The sequence below is a fragment of the Rhinatrema bivittatum genome, chromosome 4 (assembly GCF_901001135.1).
Source record: "Rhinatrema bivittatum chromosome 4, aRhiBiv1.1, whole genome shotgun sequence".
Taxonomy (NCBI): domain Eukaryota; kingdom Metazoa; phylum Chordata; class Amphibia; order Gymnophiona; family Rhinatrematidae; genus Rhinatrema; species Rhinatrema bivittatum.
The window spans coordinates 137,914,601-137,935,761 of NC_042618.1; the positions used below are offsets into that span (position 1 = coordinate 137,914,601).

A 21,161-nucleotide genomic window follows, 5' to 3' on the forward strand; every position below is an offset into this window, starting at 1 on the left:
GAAAGAGATCTAGGCGTCATAGTGGATAAACATTGAAATCGTCCGTTCAGTGTGCTGCAGCAGGCAAAAAAGCAAACAGAATGTTGAATTGTGGGAATGGTGAATAAAACGGAAAATGTCATAATGTCTCTGTATCGCTCCATGGTGAGACCGCACCTTGAATACTGTGTACAATTCTGGTCGCCGCATATCAAAAAAGATATAATTGCGATGGAGAAGGTACAGAGAAGGGTGACCAAAATGATAAGGGGAATGGAACAGCTCCCCTATGAGGAAAGACTAAAGAGGTTAGGACTTTTCAGCTTGAGGGGGGATATGATAGAGGTGTTTAAAATCATGAGAGGTCTAGAGCAGGTAGATGTGAATTGGTTATTTAGTCTTTCAGATAATAGACTAGGGGGCACTCCATGAAGTTAGCATGTGCACATTTAAAACTAATCGGACAAAGTTCCTTCTTCACTCAACGCACAATTAAACTCTGGAATTTGTTGCCAGAGGACGTGGTTAGTTCAGTTAGTATAGCTGTGTTTAAAAAAGGATTGATAAGTTCTTGGAGGAGAAGTCCATTACTTGCTATTAATTAAGTTGACTTAGAAATAGCCACTGCTATTACCAGCAACGGTAACATGAAATAGACTTAGTTTTTGGATACTTGCCAGGTTTCTTATGGCCTGGATTGGCCAGTGTTGGAAACAGGATGCTGGGCTTGATGGATCCTTGGTCTGACCCAGTATGGCATGTTCTTATGGTCTATAGTTACCCAGATCGCCCCTGGAGCCTTTTTTAAATATTGGGGTTACATTGGCCACCCTGCAGTCTTCAGGTACAATGGATGATTTTAATGATAGGTTACAAATTTAACTAATAGAAATTTCATTTTTGAGTTTTTTCAGAACCCTAGGATGCATATCATCCGGTCCAGCTGATTTGCTACTCTTTAGTTTGTCAATCTGGCCTTCCAGGTTCACAGTGATTTCATTCAGTTCATCTGACTCATCACCCCTGAAAACAATCTCCGGAACTGGTATCTCTCCAACATCCTCATTAGTAAACATGGAAGCAAAGAATTAATTTAGTCTTTCAGCAATGGCCTTATCTTCCCTAAGAGCCCCTTTAACCCCTCTGTCATCTAATGGTCCAACCGACTCCCTCACAGGTTTCTTGCTTCAGATATATTTTTAAACGTTTTTATTATGAGTTTTTGCCTCTATGGCCAACTTCATTTCAAATTCTCTCTTCGCCTGTCTTATCAATGTTTTACACTTAACTTGACAGTGCTTATGTTTTATCCTATTTTCTATAGATGGATCCTTCTTCCAATTTTTGAAGGATGTTTTTTGTCTAAAATAGCCTTTTTCACCTCACCTTTTAACCATGACGGTAATCGTTTTGCTTTCCTTCCACCTTTCTTACTGTGTGGAATACATATGGACTGCACCTCTAGGGTTGTATTTTTAAACAATGTCCATGCCTGTTGAACACTTTTAACCTTTGCAGCTGCACCTTTCAGTTTTTTTCTAACTATTTTCTTCATTTTATCAAAGTTTCCCTTTGAAAGTTTAGTGTTAGAGCTGCAGATTTACTTATTGTCCCCCTTCCAGTTATTAGTTTAAATTTGATCATGTTATGATCACTGTTGCCAAGTGGCCCCACCACCGTTACCTCTCTCACCAAATCCTGCATTCCACTAAGAATTAAATCTAAAATTGCTCCCTCTTTTGTTGGTTCCTGAACCAATTGCTCCATGAAGCAGTCATTTATTACATCCAGGAACTTTATGTCTCTAGCAAGTCCTGATGTTACATTTAGCCAGTCAATATTGGGGTAATTGAAATCTCCTGTTGTTATTGCACTGCCAAATTGTTTAGCTTCCCTGATTTCTCTTAGTATTTCATCATGTGTCTGACCATTTTGTCCAGGTGGACGGTAGTAAACTCCTATCACTATACTCTTATCAACACACATGGGATTTCTACCCATATAGATTCTACTGATCATTTAGTCTCTGGTATGATCTTTATCCTGTTGGACTCTATACCCTCCCGGACATAATGTGTCACACCCCCACCAAGTTGATCCTCCCTATCATTGCGATATAATTTGTACCCTGATACAGCACTGTCCCATTGATTATCCTCCTTCCACCAAGTCTCTGTGATGCCAATTATGTCAATCTCATCATTTGCTGCTATACACTCTAACTCTCCCATCTTACTTCTTAGACTTCTGGCATTGGCATACAGACATTTTCAAAGTGTGTTTGTTGTTTGTATTAACAACCTGCTTTTCAGTTGTTAGGGATAATTTGGAAATCATTAGATTCAGTGATTTTTTACATATAGGCACATGGACTATGTTTGCTTTTATTGGAACTTCTCTGTTGGGATGCCCTAACTCTCCTGTTTCATTAATATCCTTCAAGGATACATTTCTCCGAACCATGCACTGCTGAGTGACTGTTGGCTTTCCCCCTTGTTCTAGTTTGAAAGCTGCTCTATCTCCTTTTTGAACGTTAGTGCCAGCAACTTGGTTCCACTCTGGTTAAGGTGGAGCCCATCCTTTCGGAAAAGTCTCCCCCTTCCCCAAAAGTTTCCCCAGTTCCTTACAAAACTGAATCCCGCTTCCCTGCACCATCGTCTCATCCGCGCATTGAAACTCTGGAGCTCTGCCTGCCTCTGGGGACTTGCACGTGGAACAGGAAGCATTTCAGAGAATGCCACCCTGGAGGTTCTGGATTTCAGCTTCCTACCTAAAATCCTAAATTTGACTTCCAGAACCTCTCTCCCACATTTTCCTATGTCGTAGGTGCCCACATGTACCACGACAGCCGGCTCCTCCCCACCACTGTCTATAATCCTATCTAGGTGACGCGTGAGTCTGCCACCTTCGCACTAGGCAGGCAAGTTACCAGGCGGTCCTCACGTCCAGCAGCCACCCTGCTATCTACATTTCTAATAATTGAATCACCAACTATGATGGCTGGCCTAACCCTTCCCTCAGTGCGAGAGGACAATACATCATCTGGAGAGCAGGTCCTTGCTGCAGGATCACTTCCTGCGACACCAAGGTGATGTTCTTCTACTGGGTGACCTTTCTGATCCAAGGCAGCACTGGGGCTGCCGGATTGGATTTGGGACTTGGCTACTATGTCCCTGAAGGTCTCATCAATGTATCTCTCTGTCTGCCTCAGCTCCTCTAAGTCTGCTACTCTAGCCTCCAGAGATCGGACTCGTTCTCTGAGAGCCAGGAGCTCTTTGCACTGAGTGCACACATACAATCTCTCATCAGCAGGTAAAAAATCTTACATGTGACACTCAATGCAAAAGACTTGAAAGCCCCCCTCTTGCTGCTGGACTGCTGCCTTCATCTTAGTTTTATTGGACTGAGAGTACTTTAAATTTACAGGTGAATTTACTAATTAATCAGCTAGTGTCCTACAAGGGGACAATTAAACTTTCAATAAGGGCTGGTACAATAGTATGATTTAGATAAGACCCTGATTGATTTTTTATGAGAAAATGTCACGTGCGTAAAAATCAAGGGTTGAGTGGGTGGGAAAGACAGACACTAGAATTAACTATCTCTGGCTTGCTTATTGCCTCAGACACACACAAACTAAAGAATATATCCCTCAATTTCACCTTTCACCAAACTTTTATAAGTCCAAAAATTTCTGAAAGCTATACTTACCAATCCTCTTTAACCACCGTTAAATTAATCTTCACTCAGTTAATTGAAGGGTGTGAGATTCGCGCACCATGAGACGCGTGCTTCCATTCCTCCTCTACTGCAAAGGGTGCGGGGTCTCTGGAAGCTGGGGCTGTGGAAGTCAATACCTGGATCGCTTGTGGTGACCTCTGGACTCCTCTCCCCGAGGGATGATGGGAGCAGTATGCAGATGAGCCTTCCATTCCTCCTCTACTGCAAAAGGTGCAGGCCTTTGGAAGCTTGGTATTCCACACAATATGCAGAATTTAGTGGCATTTTTTCAAAAGAAAGGGCTGAAACATTACCAGAGCATCGGCCTTTTGATTGTGCTATTGACTTATTCCCTGGCTCTATACCACCAAGGGGCCGAGTATATCCTCTGTCTTTACCAGAAACTCAAGCTATGGCTCAGTATATTCAAGACAACCTTGATAGAAGGTTCATCAGGACCTCTACTTCTCCAGCCGGAGCTGGGTTTTTCTTTGTGGCTAAAAAAGACGGTTCATGAAGACCATGTATAGATTACAGAGGTCTTAATGCCATTACCCGTCAGGACAGGTACCCATTACCACTTATTCCTGAGCTTTTGGATCGATTGCAAGGAGCTAAGATTTTCACGAAACTAGACCTTAGAGATGCTTATAACTTGGTTCGAGTAAAACCGGGCGATGAGTGAAAGACAGCTTTTAATACACGAGATGGACATTGAGTATTTGGTAATGCTGTTTGGCCTTTGCAAAGCTCCAGCAGTTTTTCAAAACCTTATGAATGAGGTTTTCTGCGACATGCTGCATTCCACGGTAATAATATATCTTGATGACATCCTTGTATATTCAAAAGACCTCCGTTCACATCGCTATGAAATACAAGTGCTTCAGCGTCTTCGGGAACACCATCTTTACGCGAAACTTGAGAAATGTCTCTTTGAACAAGAATCTATTCCATTCTTAGGATATATAGTATCCTCCACCGGTTTTCATATGGATCCAGAGAAAGTTGCAAGTATAAAGAAGTGGCCTCGTCCATTTGGACTTCGGGCTCTCAAGTGATTTCTTGGATTTGCTAATTTCTATCACCACTTCATTCCTAGTTACTCAAGTATTGTGGTTCCGCTCACTGCACTCACTAAGAAAGGGATTAATACCAGAGATTGGCCACCTGAGGCACTGAGAGCTTTCAAAGAATTAAAACTAGCTTTTCTTCAAGACTCTTGTTTACGACATCCTGATCCTTCTCAACCATTTGTGGTGGAGGTGGATGTTTCAAATTCTGCCGTTGGAGCTGTACTCAGACAATTTTCTCCCAATGGAGCACTATTGCCTTGTTCCTATTTTTCTCGGAAATTCACCTCTTCAGAGAGAGAAACTACAGTATTGGAATTAAGGAATTACTTGCTATAAAGATGGCTTTTGAAGAGTGGCGTCAGTGGTTGGAGGGGGCCCAACATGAAATAACTGTATACACCAATCATAAAAACTTGAAATACTTGTGTCAAGCACAGCGATTAAATCCTCAACAAGCCCGCTGGTCCCTTTTCTTCAGCCGATTCAAATTCTCTATTAGATATCGACCAGCCTCAAAGAATACTTGAACTGTTGCTCTCACTCGCACTTTTGAGGTTGAAGATGCTCTAGCAACGCCTCAATACATCTTAGACTCAGCTCAAGTACATCTGCCATGACCAATATGGCTCCCAATGGCAAAACAGTGGTTCTGCTTCGTCTTAGGGCGAAAGTATTATCATGGGCTCACGACTCATTGTCAGCTGGCCATCCTGGCCATACAGTCAAACTATTAACTCGATATTATTGGTTGCCTCACGTTAAACGAGATGTTCAGGCTTATGTTAGCTCTTGCCAATTTGCGCCCAGCAAAAATCTCTTCCTGGCAGCCCCTGGGGACTTTTACAGCCACTTCCTATTCCTGAGGAACCATGGACACACACTTCTACAGATTTCATAGTAGATCTACCAGTATCTGAAGGAAAGCAAGTAATCTGGGTGACTATTGATCGTTTTTCAAAGATGGCTCATTTTGTGGGTTTACCAAAATTGCCTACCGCTCCTGAACTTGCTCAGCTATTTACTCAACATATCTTCCGTTTGCATGGATTACCTCAATATATTGCATCAGATCGGGGCTCACAATTTACTGCTAAATACTGGCAAGCTCTCTGTAAAAACAATTCGGAGTTAAATTAGACTTTACTTCAGCATTCCATCCGCAAGGAAATGGGCAAGCTGAGCGTACCAATCGAACACTTAAAACCTATCTATGATCATTTGTAAATCAACGACAAAATGACTGGGTGTCTCTTTTGCCTTGGGCAGAGTTTTCATATAATCATCATATTCATTCTGCAACTGGAAAATCACCATTTCAAATTGTATCAGGAAAACAACCAAATCCACCCTTGCCATTACCTCTAGATGTGCATTCACCAGCAGCTCAACTCACGGCTCAACAACTTCACAATTTGTGGAATTCAACACAAACTCGCCTCCGACAAGCGGCTGAGACAGCCAAAAGCACCACTGATAGACATCGTCGGCAAGCTCCGCTCTTCAAACCTGGAGACAGAGTGTGGCTAAGTACTCGTCATATCCGGGTAAGAATACCTTCTATGCGTTTAGCACCCAAATACATCAGACCTTTCTCTATAAAAGAACGTATAGGACCAGTCTCATACAAGTTGTTTTTACCTACCACTCTAAAGATTCACAATACCTTTCATGTATCTTTACTAAAACCTTTAATTACATCAGCATTTCATCAGAAACCTCCTGAAACACTGGAAGTGGCTGCAGATGATGACTCTATTTATCAAGTTCAAGATATTAGACATTTGGTTCTACCGCAGACGCTGGGAATTTTTTAATCTCCTGGAAAGGTTTTGGTCCAGAGGAAAACTCTTGGGAACCAGCGTTCAACATATTAGATAAGACTCTCCTCCTTCAGTTTCATCGGGAAAACCCTGACAAGACAAACCCTTCTTGGAGGGGGCTTACAGGGAGGGTACTGTTGGAATAGTGGTCTGGTCTTCTCGCTTCTCCGATATGGAAGGGGATGGCGCACCTCGAGTCATAGTGGCGCTCGCTCCACTGAGGGGGCGCCGGTGAGTGTCTGCTGCGTCTCGGGTCGGTGGGCCGAGACATTGGCGGGTGGCTGCAGCGTCTCTCGACTGTGGGCTGAGGCAGATCGGGCTTGTAGCGTTCTCCCCGCAGGACGTGGAATTTTGTTGGAGCGAGCAGGCCAGATGATGTCATCGCTGAGTTCTGTGTGGGGCCGTTGCCAGCGTCTCTCATTGCTTTGGCAACAAGTCAGTGTAAAGGGAAGCACTGCAGAGGGTTAGCTCCTAGTTATTTTTTGTTTTTCTTGCTTGTTTCTGTTATTGTTGTATCTTCCTCAGTTCTCTGCCTGTGGATACTATTATCTTGAATATCTCTGGACTGTATATGCTGGTAGGGATTTAAATTAAAGTGTTTCTTCAATGGTATTTCATCTGGAGTCATAATTTGCCTCATTGGTTATGCTTGAGACATCTGCCTGGATCTTCAGACTATTCTTGTTCCCTAATTCTCATCAACTTGACTCAGATCTTTGGACTCTTTCTCAGCTAAAAGACTTTCTGGTAAGTCCTGCTAGCTCTGATACCCAAGGGCCCAACCTGCGGGGAACGTGGGCTAGTAAGGTGAAGTTATTGCCTGATCTATAAGTATTGTCTGCCTCCCGGTTGTAAGTAATTCTAAGGGTTAATTCCTTAGTAGTTCCATAGATTCCTCAACTGGATCAAGGGTTCACATTCATAACAATATCATGGTTCGGGGCCTATTATAGGGCTTGAAAGTTTTGGTAGTGAATGTTTATGCACCAAAAAAATATTCCCATATATTTTTCTCTCAACTAGTTTCCCGTATTGCGATATGGGAAGACTATGCTGTAATGATGGGTGGTGATTTCAACATTACTGACAGTCCCCGGATGGCCTGTAATCCCTCCAAAACACCATGGAACAATTAGACTGATATTGGTATAGGGTTTTTATGCAAGGACTTTCAACTGATTTGACTTGTGATGCATTTCCCATTTGGAGGAGAAAGGTTACACTCATTTTTCTCATGTGCACCAGCTATACACCAGACTGGATTATATTCTGATACCAGAAACTTTTTTACAAACTGGAATAATTTAGTTTCTAGTTTATTAGGTTTTATATACCGTCTTATCGGAAGGTCCATCACAACGGTTTACAATACAAAAGACATGAAATACAATAAATTGTCAATAAAAAACAAATTACTAACAGTTATGTAACTCTAAAATTATAAATAATTAAGAACGAGTACAAAACTTAAACCACAAAACAAATACAGTGTAAAATTGAGAACAATAAGAACAGTAAAAGCAGTAAAAGATATTAAAAATTTCTCAAATACAAAAACAAGAGATAAAAGGTCATTTTTAGTTGGATTCTGCATAGGCACAGCCAAATAGCCATATTTTAAGTTCAGACTTAAATTTTTTTGTGTCTGCTTGTAATCTCATCTCAGCTGGTAACGTATTCCAGAGTTTGGGGCTTGCTATCGATACTGCTCGCTCTCTCACTTGACTAAGATGTGCTTACTTCATTGAGAGAATTGTTAATAGACCCTTATTTGCTCACCTGAGATACCTTTCGGGAGTATGTAATCAAATAACTGCATTTAACCATTCGGTTTGTTCACCATAAATAATTTTGTGTAAAATGCAAGCCATTTTATATTGTGAACGATATTTGATTGGCAGCCAATGCAATGAGATTAAGATCGGTGTAATGTGATTGCATTTTCTACCCCCTGTCAAAACTCTAGTGGCTGCATTCTGTAATATTTATAAAGGTCGAATTGTGGATGGAGGAAGTCCTAGTAACAGGGAATTACAATAATCGATGTTAGAAAAGATCAGAGATTGCAAAACTGTCTGAAATCATTTTTTTCAAGTAACGGTTTCAACCTTCGCAGAGTGATGAGTTTATGGTAGCCCTCCTTCAGTTTGGTGGATATGTGCATTTTAAAACTAAGATCTGTATCTAAAATTATTCCAAGGTCCCGCACAAAGACAGTTTGTTTTATCTTTGCTATTCTCGAATACCATTGGTGGGATTTCTTCATTTCTGCATTTCATTTCTAATAGTATAATTTCAGTTTTTTCCATGTTTAATGCTAGTTTCATATGGGAGAGAAGTTGCTTTATCACATTTAGATAGATTACAATTATATTAAAAGTCTTTTCAATTGTATCTTCAATTGGGACAAGGAATTGGATGTCATCCGCATAGATATAAAAATTCAAACCTAGTCCAGTAAGTAGGTGGCAGACCAGTAGTAAATATACATTAAAAAGGGTGGCTGAGAAGGCAGACCCCTGCGGGACCCCGGTTTCAAGGGTAATCTTTTCGAACGCTGAGTTTTTAATCTTTACTTGGAATGAGCAATTACTGAGAGGAAGAAAACCATTTTATTTTTTTTATTTTTTATGTATTCTTTATTAATTTTTTCAATAATATATCAAGATACATCTCTTGACAATAAATCAAATGCATACTTCATAACTTCTAAAGAAAAAAGAGAAAAAGAAACATACTATCAAATTATACATTACCAAGTCTACTATTAAAGATCCAAGTGGTCATTAACCATCCTAACATGTGCTACTAAATTCATAGCATCGGCAGGAGTAATATATATATTATGTGAAGTGAAACTGGTTAGAACTGATAGAGGACAAAGAGGGCTGATAACCCGGATAAAGTGTGAATGTCAACATGATACTTTGACCTCGGACATATCACTTGCCTTCACATGCTACTACGAGCACATATGTACTGCCAGTAACACTTCTGTGGTAGACAAGTATGCTTTTTTTTTTTTTTGCAGATTTACCTATACCCAAATTTTCAGCTGATGCTAGGGAACAGTTAAAGGCCCCTATTCAAGATGCAGAAATATTTGAAGTAATCTGAAAATTGAAATTAATGAAGTCTGTAGGGCCTGATGGGCTTGGTCCAGAGTTTTACAGGCTTTTGGGACTCTCTAGAGTTAGTCCCTTAAATAATATGTATGTAGCTGCTAAGGAGAGAGATTTTTTTGACAAGGACCATAATTTAGCAATGGTAATTTTGCTACCTAAACCAGGCAAGGATGTGGAATCCCTTGAGGCTTATCGGCCTATCTCACATTTGAATCAAGTTATAAAAATTCTTGTGGCAGTGTTGGCCACATACTTAATCGGGTCATTCAAGGGGAGTGGTCAGTAGGGATCCAACAGGTTTCATTAAAGAAGATGGTCTAACTATAATCTATTGAAGGCAATTCTGGCCCTCCAGTCTTCTTTAGTCAAGAATCCTGACAGGATATTAGCCAGTTTAGATGCTGCTAAAGCATTTGATTGTGTAGAGTGGCCCTATTTATTCTGGATCCTGGAACAATTTGGTTTGTGGGAACTGTTTATTGGGATGAAACATTTATATCATCAGCCCCAAGTTCAGCTTTTGGTCAATAGGGTAATCTCAGAAGCGTTTTCCTTGGGTGGGGTACTAGGCAGGGGTGCCCTTTCTCGCCCTTGTTTTTTGACCTATCTCTGGAACCTTTGGCCAAATTATGCAATATGGATTATTATATTGGGATCCAATTTCAATTCAAGCATTTGAAATTGGGGTTGTTTGCAGATGACCTGATGCTATTTATTGGTAATCCTGAGACATCTCTGTGGGTTATTTTGCAAACCATAGCATTATTTGGGAATTTTGCTGGCCTACATCTTAATTATGATAAATCTGAGGTGCTTCTTTTGGATCCTTCCCTTCCGGATAGATGACCTGGGGATTTCCCCTTGATCAGGGCACAATGCACTCTTCTGTAATTGGGGAAAAATTTTGGTTTCTCAGGATTCTTTACTCGGTGATGTTAACTTTACTTCTATTATTAAGAAAGTGAAAACACAACTTCTTAGGTGGAATGACCTTCCTTTATCATTTATGGGACAGTATGTGCTAATTAAGATAGTGATATTACCCAAATTTCTTTATTGCTTGCAAATGTTGCCTATATGGATAAAAGATAAAGATATAAGGGCTTTTAAGTCTGTTATAGGGACCTTTATTTGGCATGGGAGACGCTCCACTATCAAATTTGATAGATTATGCTTGGATAAGATGCAGGGGGGTGTAGCCTTACCGAATTTGCGGATCTATAACGTAGCTTGTTTCTTGTGTTGTGTTCAAGATTGGGTATCTGATAATAAAAAATGTGATGTAGAGGGTCTGTTGCATGATTGGGTCACTCCTATCACCCTCTTAATCTGCTACATGTGCCCAGGGTCAAAGTGTCCTCACTCTTGCAGATGCCGTTTTGGCCCAGGTGGCGTTCCTCCATTCAGAGAAGTGGCCTCATCTCTCATTTTATAACTTTGGTGGGTAACCCTGATTTTCTACCGGTCAGAGAGAGTGGACTCTTCCAGGCTTGGGCCAAGAGAGGTTTTCGCAACTTGTCTCAGTGGGTAGATGAGGAGCCCCTTTCTTTCTCTTCATTTCAACAAAAACAGACAACTTGGGGGATTCCACATCAGCAGCTTTTTTGCTTATTTGCAGGGGAGACACTACTGCCTTCAATTGTGCAAGGGGAATTTGAACTTTGTATCTTTGTCTGATAAGGAAGATACCTTTTTAACTACTATTCCAAAATTTAATAAAATTACAATTTTGGTGACCTGCTTGAAAGCTAGCTTGCTGGAACTCCACCTGGCACATCTGGCTGGCAAATGGAGCAAGGATCCTAGGGGTCTCTATTGAACCAACAGATTTGAAGCTGGCATTCTCTGGCATATATAGATTTTTATTTTCTGCTGCTTTGAGGGCAATTCAGTTTAAACTGATCCACTGGGTTTATATCTCCTGGGTTCTGGGGACTTATATGCATTTATGGGAATCTGATCTTTGTACTAAGTGTAATGCACAAGCGGGATCTTATGCCACATGTTTACGGGCTGTATTAAATTATGTAACTTTTGGAGACAGGTTTGTGGGTTATTGGATAGAACCCTGGGCTGTGATCTTACCTGGTCTGGCTCCCTCTTATATTTACACATGATGGATAAGAGTATCCGTTTGCTCCAAGGGGGAAAAGGTTTTTGTGTGGTCCTTGTGTTGGCTAAGAAGCAAATATTGCTTAATTGGAAGATGAAGATCCTGACCTCTGTGGGGGATTGGAAAGATTCAATGTTATAAATGGCAACTTTAGAATTATTATGTAGAAATTCTATTAAAACCACTAAGCAATGTTTAATGATGAATGGGTACTTTTGATTGTGGGAGAAGATTAACAAATTATTTCAGGGGGTTATTTAGAGTCAGGTGGAGTATGTGTCAGGATGTTTGGATGGGTGTGTGTGGGGGGGGTGGCGGGGGGGGGGGGTGAGAATTGGTGTAAAGGTGGGATTGCTATAGGTAACTCCACTTTGGGAGGCCCATATACAAACCAAGAGATGGCTTTATTTCCATTTTTAAGGTTTAGCAGTTTGCATATCTGGATTTATGTTATTGATTACTGTTTTTGTATTTGTTATGATGTGTTTGTACTGTTTTTCTGTGGTTTAAATAAAACAGATTTAAAAAAAAAAAAGTGGGCCAGCTAAATACCTGGTCCCGGGCTTTTAAGGAGCGTCAAACGTACACTCCTTCATAGGCGGTTCCACTTGATTCCATGGAGTTCCCAACAAATTGAAACTTTGTCCAAATAACCAATTTTTGCTGGTAGGTGGGAGGCCGGTGGATTGGTTGGTTCCTACAGAAGATACAGTTGAAAGGATCTTCCTACAGCATCTCCAAGTCATATGTTCAATTAGTAGTATTTGTTGCCTGTTTTTCTAATTTTTTTTTTATCTGCTTTTTCAAAAGGCTGCTAGACATTTTGAACTTTGACTTTTCAGTGTTGTATAATTGTCAGTTATACTTGTAATTATGGTTTGATGTTCCTACTTTAAGGATTATGATTTTGTTTTATGGTGAATTCTGCATCTTTATTCAATAAAACATTTGAAATTTAAAAAAATGTTGTCATGTATCATTGAAAAACAAGCAATAAACAGAAAATTAAAAAAAAAATTTCATCAGAAAGTTTATCACACCTAAGGGACCTCAAATGATGGATAAAAAATGTTATGTTTATGCTTTTAAATGATCTAAAACATCCGTAGCTTAGTGGGAGTGCTCTTTAGCTGCAGAACCTGCTCAAAGAATGGGATTTTCAACCAGCAAATGGAATAAAAATTGCTCTTCACTGAAAACATAAAATTGCCTTATCACTGTATATAAAATCATTAGAGCGAAATGGATGCTACAGACCTGCAATACATGTTTTAAATTTTTTTAAGCACATTTTTGGCACAGTATAGTCTAACTGCTGCCATTCCAAAACCCCAAGCGACCATTACTGCTACAAGCTCTAAAACGCCTTGACTAATTAGAGACAGCTTAATTGCAGCATGTCCTCCTAAACTACCTCTGGGGGATTTTCTCAATATTACAGGCATGCATTCCATCTGCCACAATAATTTATTATCTCAAAAAAAAAAATCTAATTTAGTTGCCTGCGGGTGACACGGTACCACAGTGAGGAGCTAAAAAAGGTTGAACGTGATAGGCTGTGAGGACTTTTGGCCTCTCTTTAAAGTTACATTGTTGCCGTGTGTGTATGTGACTGTATTGGGTTGTGAGTTTCAAAACAGAAATTAAAAGTTGCTAAGAATTTAATTTACAGTCTAGAATCGCTTGGAAGGCTATCACACAAGATCCTATGCAGCCATTTTTTCAATGCAGGAAATGTTCATTTGGATATTTTGAATCCCACTTGTTGGCACTGTGTGCATGTCTGATCTGTCAGACATTTTATGTTCCATCAGTAATCCTTTTTTTTTTTTTTTCCACTTGGTCTTTCATCTTACATCCAACCAAGTTGTCCAGTGGATTTTTACAAGTTAATATTTCAGAAACATGAATGTAGGTTTGTCAGGGTGGATAACGGTCAAACACACTACTGGCATCTAGACTGCACGGAAGCTTCTCAGAAGAAGAGAGGGGAATAAGGTGCTGTCCCCCATGTCCCATTAAGAAAATCTCAGGCATCTACAGTATAATACCTACAGTACCTGAATGTAATCCACTTTGAAGTGTCTGAAAGGTGGAATATAAATCAAATGAATACATAAATCTGGAATGGGTAGATATTAATCTTTGACTAATGGCTGATATCACATTGTGTATATAAACAGACAAGCTCACCAAGAAGTGCTTATCTTGGAGAGGGTATTGGCAAGAGATTGAGTAAAGTCTGAGGAGATATATAGTAAGTTGAGGCAATCAGGCAGACTTGGTGAATGGGGAACTAAAAGGTCTGTGTCCATGATTGTTGCTTTGGTTTCTGTTTATGCTTCAAGTTGGTTTGAGACCAACTAACTGAAGTCGCATGACCGGTTGGCAGTGTTTACAGCAGTAATTCTCAGCTTGGCCTTCACGTACTTTTGAGTCAGTCTGGTTTTCAGGATATCCACAATGAGTTTGCATGAGAGAGATTTGATGCATGCCATCATGCAAATTTATTGTGGATATCCTGAAAACCAGACTAGTGTTGGGGGAAGGAGGGGCTTTTACTCAAGGACCAGTTTGAGAACTGTTCTACAGCATAAAATATACTTTTGGTTTCAGGAAAATGTAAAGTAGCACTTTCTCAGTAGTATGCATATAGCATAATAAAAACGCTGATTATAGTGAACCCATTTTTGTCTTTGAATAAAGGAATGCTAGAAGCTTGCTATAAAACTTCTAGTACTGCTAGAAAAATGCATGCCTAGCAGCTTTCCCCTCCCCTGCCCTCTCCCCCCAACCCCCCCCCCAAAAAAAAAAAACCCTTCCTTTGGGTGTACTGAATATAGAAACTGTAGGGGCAGGATTCAGTTGATTAGCTTTTTGTTTGTTTTTTTGTTGTGGAATTAATTTACAGAAAATACAGGACCTATCCCTACTCCAAGCTCTTTTATCAGAGGCCTTGTTGTAGTCTTTGTTTTTAGACTGCCTGCAGTTTTCTGCTTTCAATATTTTCAGCTTTCCACATAAAACTGAAATATGTAATGAAGGCACAGTTTTATTTTCCTAAGAAGTCACCCCATTTAACTTTTTCCATAACAGTAGTAGTTCACACGTAAACTGGCCATACAGAGTCCCGATCTCGCCGCATTTCCCTCTTCCGGTCAGGCTACTTGCATCTTTTCTCTTACTGAAATCCACACTCTTGCCGTTGGGCTTAAATTGAAGAAAGTTTTCCTTCTTTTCCCTTTTGGAGGCGATACCTGCTTCATCACTTCTATTTCCCTTCTCTGTTGTAGTCTTTTCTGTGCCCCACAACCTGAGAGCAAGTAGCTTTTCTTGTGGTTTTTGTTTTTTTTTTCTTTGCCGATTACCATGCTGGCAGTTCAGTAATGTCGGTGTGTAGTATTTGAATGTAGAAAGTAGCATGCTGGTAGTGTTTGAGTGTCAAGCCTTCATGCAAAGTCTGCTGTGAAGTAGCCTGAAATCCCGTGGCAGCTGCATTGAGTGAAATGGGTGTTACCCCACCACGCTAGATTTAGCGTATGTCGGGAAAGAACTTGAGTTGTCCCTGCAGTTTTTCATTTTGCTCTTCTCCCAGAGCAGAAGTATGCCACAGTCATCTATCAATCTGAACACTACACCTTGGATATAAAACAAAAGACGCTAATGTTTCCAAAGTTAAAAATGGCCTGCAGCTGGGTCTGTTCTTCCTATGGGAAGCATGAAAACAGCCTGGACCACCACTGCTGGTTATCTGCACCATGAGAAGAGGAGGAAGATAGGGACAAAGGGTTGGCCAACCATTTTACTGAATTCCCTTAAATCCTCTGCTGTTTTCTAAGCCAGAACTGCTTTAGAAGAAAAATTGATGACATTTGTGCACTTTGCTTCAAAGGAGGTAATTTTCAAAAGGATTTATGCCCGTAGAATGTCATTTGAAAATTGCTACTTTGCGGGCATAGTTCTTTTGAAATTTCACTGAATTTTCAAAAGGTTTTATAGGCGTAAATGGGCTTTTGAAAATTGCTATGAGACATACTGCTTTCATGCGTGCAAATTCTTTGAAAATTCACTCCTATGATTATATCTCAGGCATGCAATAAATATGATATGGTGGTTACAAATGTATTCACTCAGGGCCGGATTTTAAAGGCCCTGCGCGCGTAAATCCAGCCGGATTTATGCATGCAGGGCACTCGCGCACCGGCGCACCTATTTTGCATAGGCCGCCAACGCGCGCAAGTCCCGGGGCTTCGTAAAAGGGGCGGGGAGGGGGCATGTCTGGGGTCAGGGGTGGTTTGGGGCGGAACCGGGGGCGTGGTCGAGGCCTCCGGACCAGCCCCCCGGGTCGGTTGATGGCGCGCCAGCAGCCCGCTGGCGCGCGCAGATTTACGCCTGCTTTCAGCAGGCGTAAATCTGCCAACAAAGGTAGGGGGGGTTTAGATAGGGCCGGGGGGGGTGGGTTAGGTAGGGGAAGAGGGGGTGGAAAAAAGTTCCCTCCGAGGCCGCTCCGATTTCGGAGCGACCTCGGAGGGAACAGGCAGCGCACGCCGGGTTCGGCGTGCACAAGTTGCACAAATGTGCACCCCCTTGCGCGCGCCGACCCCGGATTTTATAAGATATGCGCGGCTACGTGCATATCTTATAAAATCCAGCGTACTTTGGTTCGCGCTCGCGCAAAATTATAAAATCTACCCCTCAGTTTTTTCTTTCCTCTGTCTGGCTTGTATCACTGAAGTCTAACATCCATCCTTAGTAGTGGCCTCCCCCTTTTTCTCTCTGTTTTTCATTTGTGCATTTTGCTTTGCTTGTAAAAGAACTGCTAGATGAAACCAAATTCCATTTTTAGTCCCCATCTTTTCCACAATGACTGTCATAGAATGGATATTTTTCAAATATTTATGTGCAACTTAAATGTAAGCTTCCAGATTCCTAAAGTAAATCCACAGATCATGCAGTCTGGGAAATGGGAGGGACTTTGACGTTACAGTAGATGACTTTATAAAGATGAGAAGAGGCATTGTGTGGGAGGTTGTTTGACTGCTCATTGCAGCCTTAATTAATGATGCTGGCAAAAGAACTGGAAAATCTGGTCCCCTTAGAGCAGCAGTTCTCAACCGGTGTGTCACCAAGTACACGCAGGTGTGTCGCTACACTTTCTGGTGCCCAGCTGCTCCCCCTGCCCCAGCAAAAGGGGAACTCTTCCTCCGCCCGGGCTTAGAATGCTGACAGCCTGGGTGGAACGCGGCGGGGGAGCTGAAGTCAGCGACACCAACATGGTCTCCTCTTCCCGCTCCCGCAGCTTGGAAGAGGAAGTGGCGTGCAGCAGCCACGCGCACAAGAAGAAACCATACTAAAGTGCATGCATCGTCAGCCCGAAGAAGACCAGCGTGGTCTGGAGCAAAATGAGGAGCATCGTCAGCCCCTGCGGCCAATGGGACTCCTTTCTTGAGGCCATGAGGGCTGGAAGAGGAGGAGGCTGTTGCTGTCGCTAGTTCAGTGGGGAGAGAGAGAGTGAGCGAGCATGTGTGTGTGTGTGTGATTGAGAGCCTATGTGTGTAACTGACAGAGGAGAAAGTTGCAAGCAACCCCCCCTCCCCCCTCCTAATTCACAGCAATCTCAGGACACCTGGAAATTGAACTTTTCCAGCTATGGAGAGCAGAGAATTTATTTTTTATCCTTATTTTTAATTATTGGGTTTTTGTGTCTGCTGTTTTGAAATATTGTATTGGTGTCTAGAAATTTTGTATGAGTTTTTAATTATTGGATATTCCATTCATCAGCTGTTTTGAAATAATCTGTTCTTTTTATTATTATGGTTTTACTGCTATTGATTTTATATTTCTTACTTTATTTTATAAGGACTGGTGATTTCTCTTTTTCTGTTGTTGCACTGCATACAGAGATTCTGGCTTGTTGCAGTTTCTAGTTCAGTTTTTGTATAAATGTTTCTATTTATGCTTTATGGTCTCTTTATTCTTTGTTAGATGAGGGTCTGTAAATGTGATTGCTGCATGTAGTTTCTTGGTAGGGCTCTATAGCAGCCTAGCTTGTTCAATTTTCCTAATAGGAGGAATATTGGTGTCTTAAGGCCTGCTGTAATATTTTCAGTGTTGCCTTTTCTTAGGTAAGGTGGTTACTATTTTATTTCAGAGAGAGGGTACTCTTATTTTTCCCTTATGTCATTCTTTACAATAAAAGTAATATGGGGACTTTTTTTTTTAAATTTCATTCGTAGATTGTAATGAGCAGTGTGTCACACGTGAGCGTGATCCGTCGGGTGTTTAAAGGATGGGGAAAAGGTTGAGAATCACTGCCTTAGAGGTTCCATTTTAACATGCATAGTTTCTTTTTAATTATTACTGCTCTTTGGAATCGGATCAAATCTGAAATTGCATTTTAAGGAGAGATGATCAGTTATGAATGACTATGGTAGCAGCTATTTCATCACTCTTCCTTCGTCCTATTTTTTTCTCCTTGTATATGATGTTGTATATAAAATTTAAATGTGGTAATGTCAGATTCTCCTATATGATTTACAATGTCTTTATTATTTTTTATTGGATAGGCTGTTAGACTCTGGTATGAAGAATATATGATTCATAAAGGGTTCATTTCATTTCTTAATGATTGGGTCTTTCCAATTCTTCTATATTGCACCCAGAGGAAAAATAATCCTGATTGGCACAGAGTATAACATTAAAACAAATGAAAATAACATCCACAATCAATCAAAGCTAATAATAAAATAAACATACATACCACAAACTTAAGAACACAACTGTAAAAACCCCAATAAATCTACACCTTAACCTCCAGGACCCCCAAATCTACAAGCAAATAAACAACCATGTCTTCACCTTTTTCCTGAAAGTCAGATAATTATCTTAAGGCTAAGGAATGATTTCAAACTCCTGGACTTAAATCAGCATCCTAAGGGAGATAGTGAATCCTAACAGAGAGGCAGAGTGTAAGAAAAAGAAGAAAACAAATGGAAAAAAAATTGTTTAATCAGCAATACTAAACTTTTTATTCTATCCCACTAAATTAAATCTCCTTTCTTTCTTGTTGAATGTATTCTGTTTAAGAGCATTTTCCTATTGTTTTATTGAAATATGAGGTCAATAATAAACAGTTTAGCTAAGTTCCGGAGAAACCATAGGTTTAGAAAGTCCTGCCAGTTTCAGTGTTCTGATTTATACAGTTAGTTAGCCAGCTAAATGCTTAGTCGGATAAATTGGGGTGGTCTGGGGGCATTCCAGGGAGGAGTGGTGTTGTCCGACTAGCTTAGCCGGATAATGCCGATATTCAGTGTTAGCCAGCTAAATAGCTGGATAACTTTAGGACAGCCTCAGTGCAGTCCTAAAGTTAGCTGGATAAAACTTATCCAACTAACTTTTAGATAGCTAGGAATATGACATTGGTTTCAAAGAAAACACATCCTGTGCATTATGTTCCAGTGTTACTTGTCAGTAACTGGAAAAAAAGAAAATGAAAAAAAGTGATTTTACTAGTGAATTGAATAAATGTATTAGAGAGACACTAAAGGCATCTGATATTGATCATACAATTTTCTAGGAATTTATTTGCGCCTTTGTTCTTTATACAAAAATACAGTGTTTTCTAAGCCACAATGCTGATTGCATATGCAAATAAATAAGACAGTGAGATCAGTTTTCAAAAGGGTTTGTCTGGGTTACTTTTGAATTTCTCAGGCAAAACCAGAGATTTGAATTTCCTGCTGCGTCAGTGAAATTATAGCAGGCTAAAATTTAGTCTGATAAAAAGAGATATTCAGTACTAGCTAAATACATTTTGCCAGATACGCCTGTTTGGAAAAATCACTTCCTGTAGTTACCCGGGTATATTAAGTGGAACACTTGCCTGGTTAAATTTATCCTGATAGCCTGTGGAACTTATCTGGGCAACTTTTCCTGCTCCTCAGTTTGCTCAATATCAACCTCAAAGTATCAAAAAAATAAATAAATAAATAAAATAAAGCAGCTACAAATGTAACCACCCACCGCTCAAACCTAACACACCATAACAGTAACTGCCAAGACCCAGACAAGATGATAACTGAACTACTAATCACCTTTAATTTAACAGAATTGCTTTCTCGCCCCTCATGTTCCTTCTCTAACATGTAAAACACCTTCCAGGACGTAAGATACCTCCTAAGAATATAACCTCCAAATTCTGTTCAAAATGTAACCTAACCAAATGAAGGACAATAGACCTGGGCAAAAAGCTAGGATTTTGGCGAATTACAAGAACAAAGCAGCTGCTTTTGTGACTCTAATGTTCTGGAGAGTTTTCCAAAGCTTAGTCGCAAAGCAGCGAAAGGCTCCTAGTTAAGTTCTGGAATTCATTGCCAGAGGATGTGGTTACAGCAGTTAGTGTAACTGGGTTTAAAAAAGGTTTGGATATGTTCCTAGAGGAAAAATCCATAAACTGCTATTAATTAATAAGCAATAGTAGCTTGAGATTTATTTAATGTTTGGGTACTTACCAGGTACTTGTGACTTGGATTGGCCACTGTTGGAAACAGGATACTGGGCTTGACGGAACCTTGGTCTGACCCAGTATGCCATATCTTATGAGATGCTGCTAATCTAACTTTATGACACAAATAAATAACTAAACTGGGGAAACCTCATAAAGTGCCAATACTAGGCTAAATCGGATGCTTATAAGATATATTTATTATTATAGTTGTCTAAGAAACCCTCTTTCATACTCCGATATTATATACTTATATATCCCTTGTATATTGTTTCATAGAGCTTGTTACGTAGACCTTGTTACATAGACCTTTTGTATATTGTTTCCTAGAGCTTTTAATTTCACATATACCTCTTGTATATTTGTTTTCCACTTTACTTTTACTGTTCGATGTAAGGGCTATGCCCACAAGTTATTAGTTGTATGTAAACCGATACGATGTGCAAACTGCTATCGGTATATAAGAAACTCCAAATAAATAAATAAATAAATAAGGCTACTTATTCTGAAGCTCCAACTCCAACAGTGTGGATGTTAGAATGAGTTTATAATCATTGGTAACCCCAGAAAAAAAGATGCTTAATATATTATTCCATTAAGCTATCTTGTCAGTCCAGTACAAGTCCACTGTTTGTAGGAGTAAATAATGGTATACAAAAGAATTGTTATACCAATTAAAACTCACTGTTATGACGCCAAGGTACTCCGTGAGAAACTTCATGCAATAAGTGTAACGATCCCGACACTTGTGCCACAGCAGCGAAACGAGCAGATCGCAATCGCACGATCCCAGAGAGGAAGAAGCACTTCGACCATAAAAAGCCATCG

The 21,161-nt window shown here is 40.3% G+C and overlaps 1 protein-coding gene across 1 annotated transcript in view; it reads left to right on the forward strand.

The window, feature by feature from the left end:
- Positions 1–21,161, forward strand: part of MAX (MYC associated factor X) — a 157,209-nt gene that overhangs the window by 109,657 nt on the left and 26,391 nt on the right. The gene's annotated exons all lie outside the window — the stretch shown is intronic.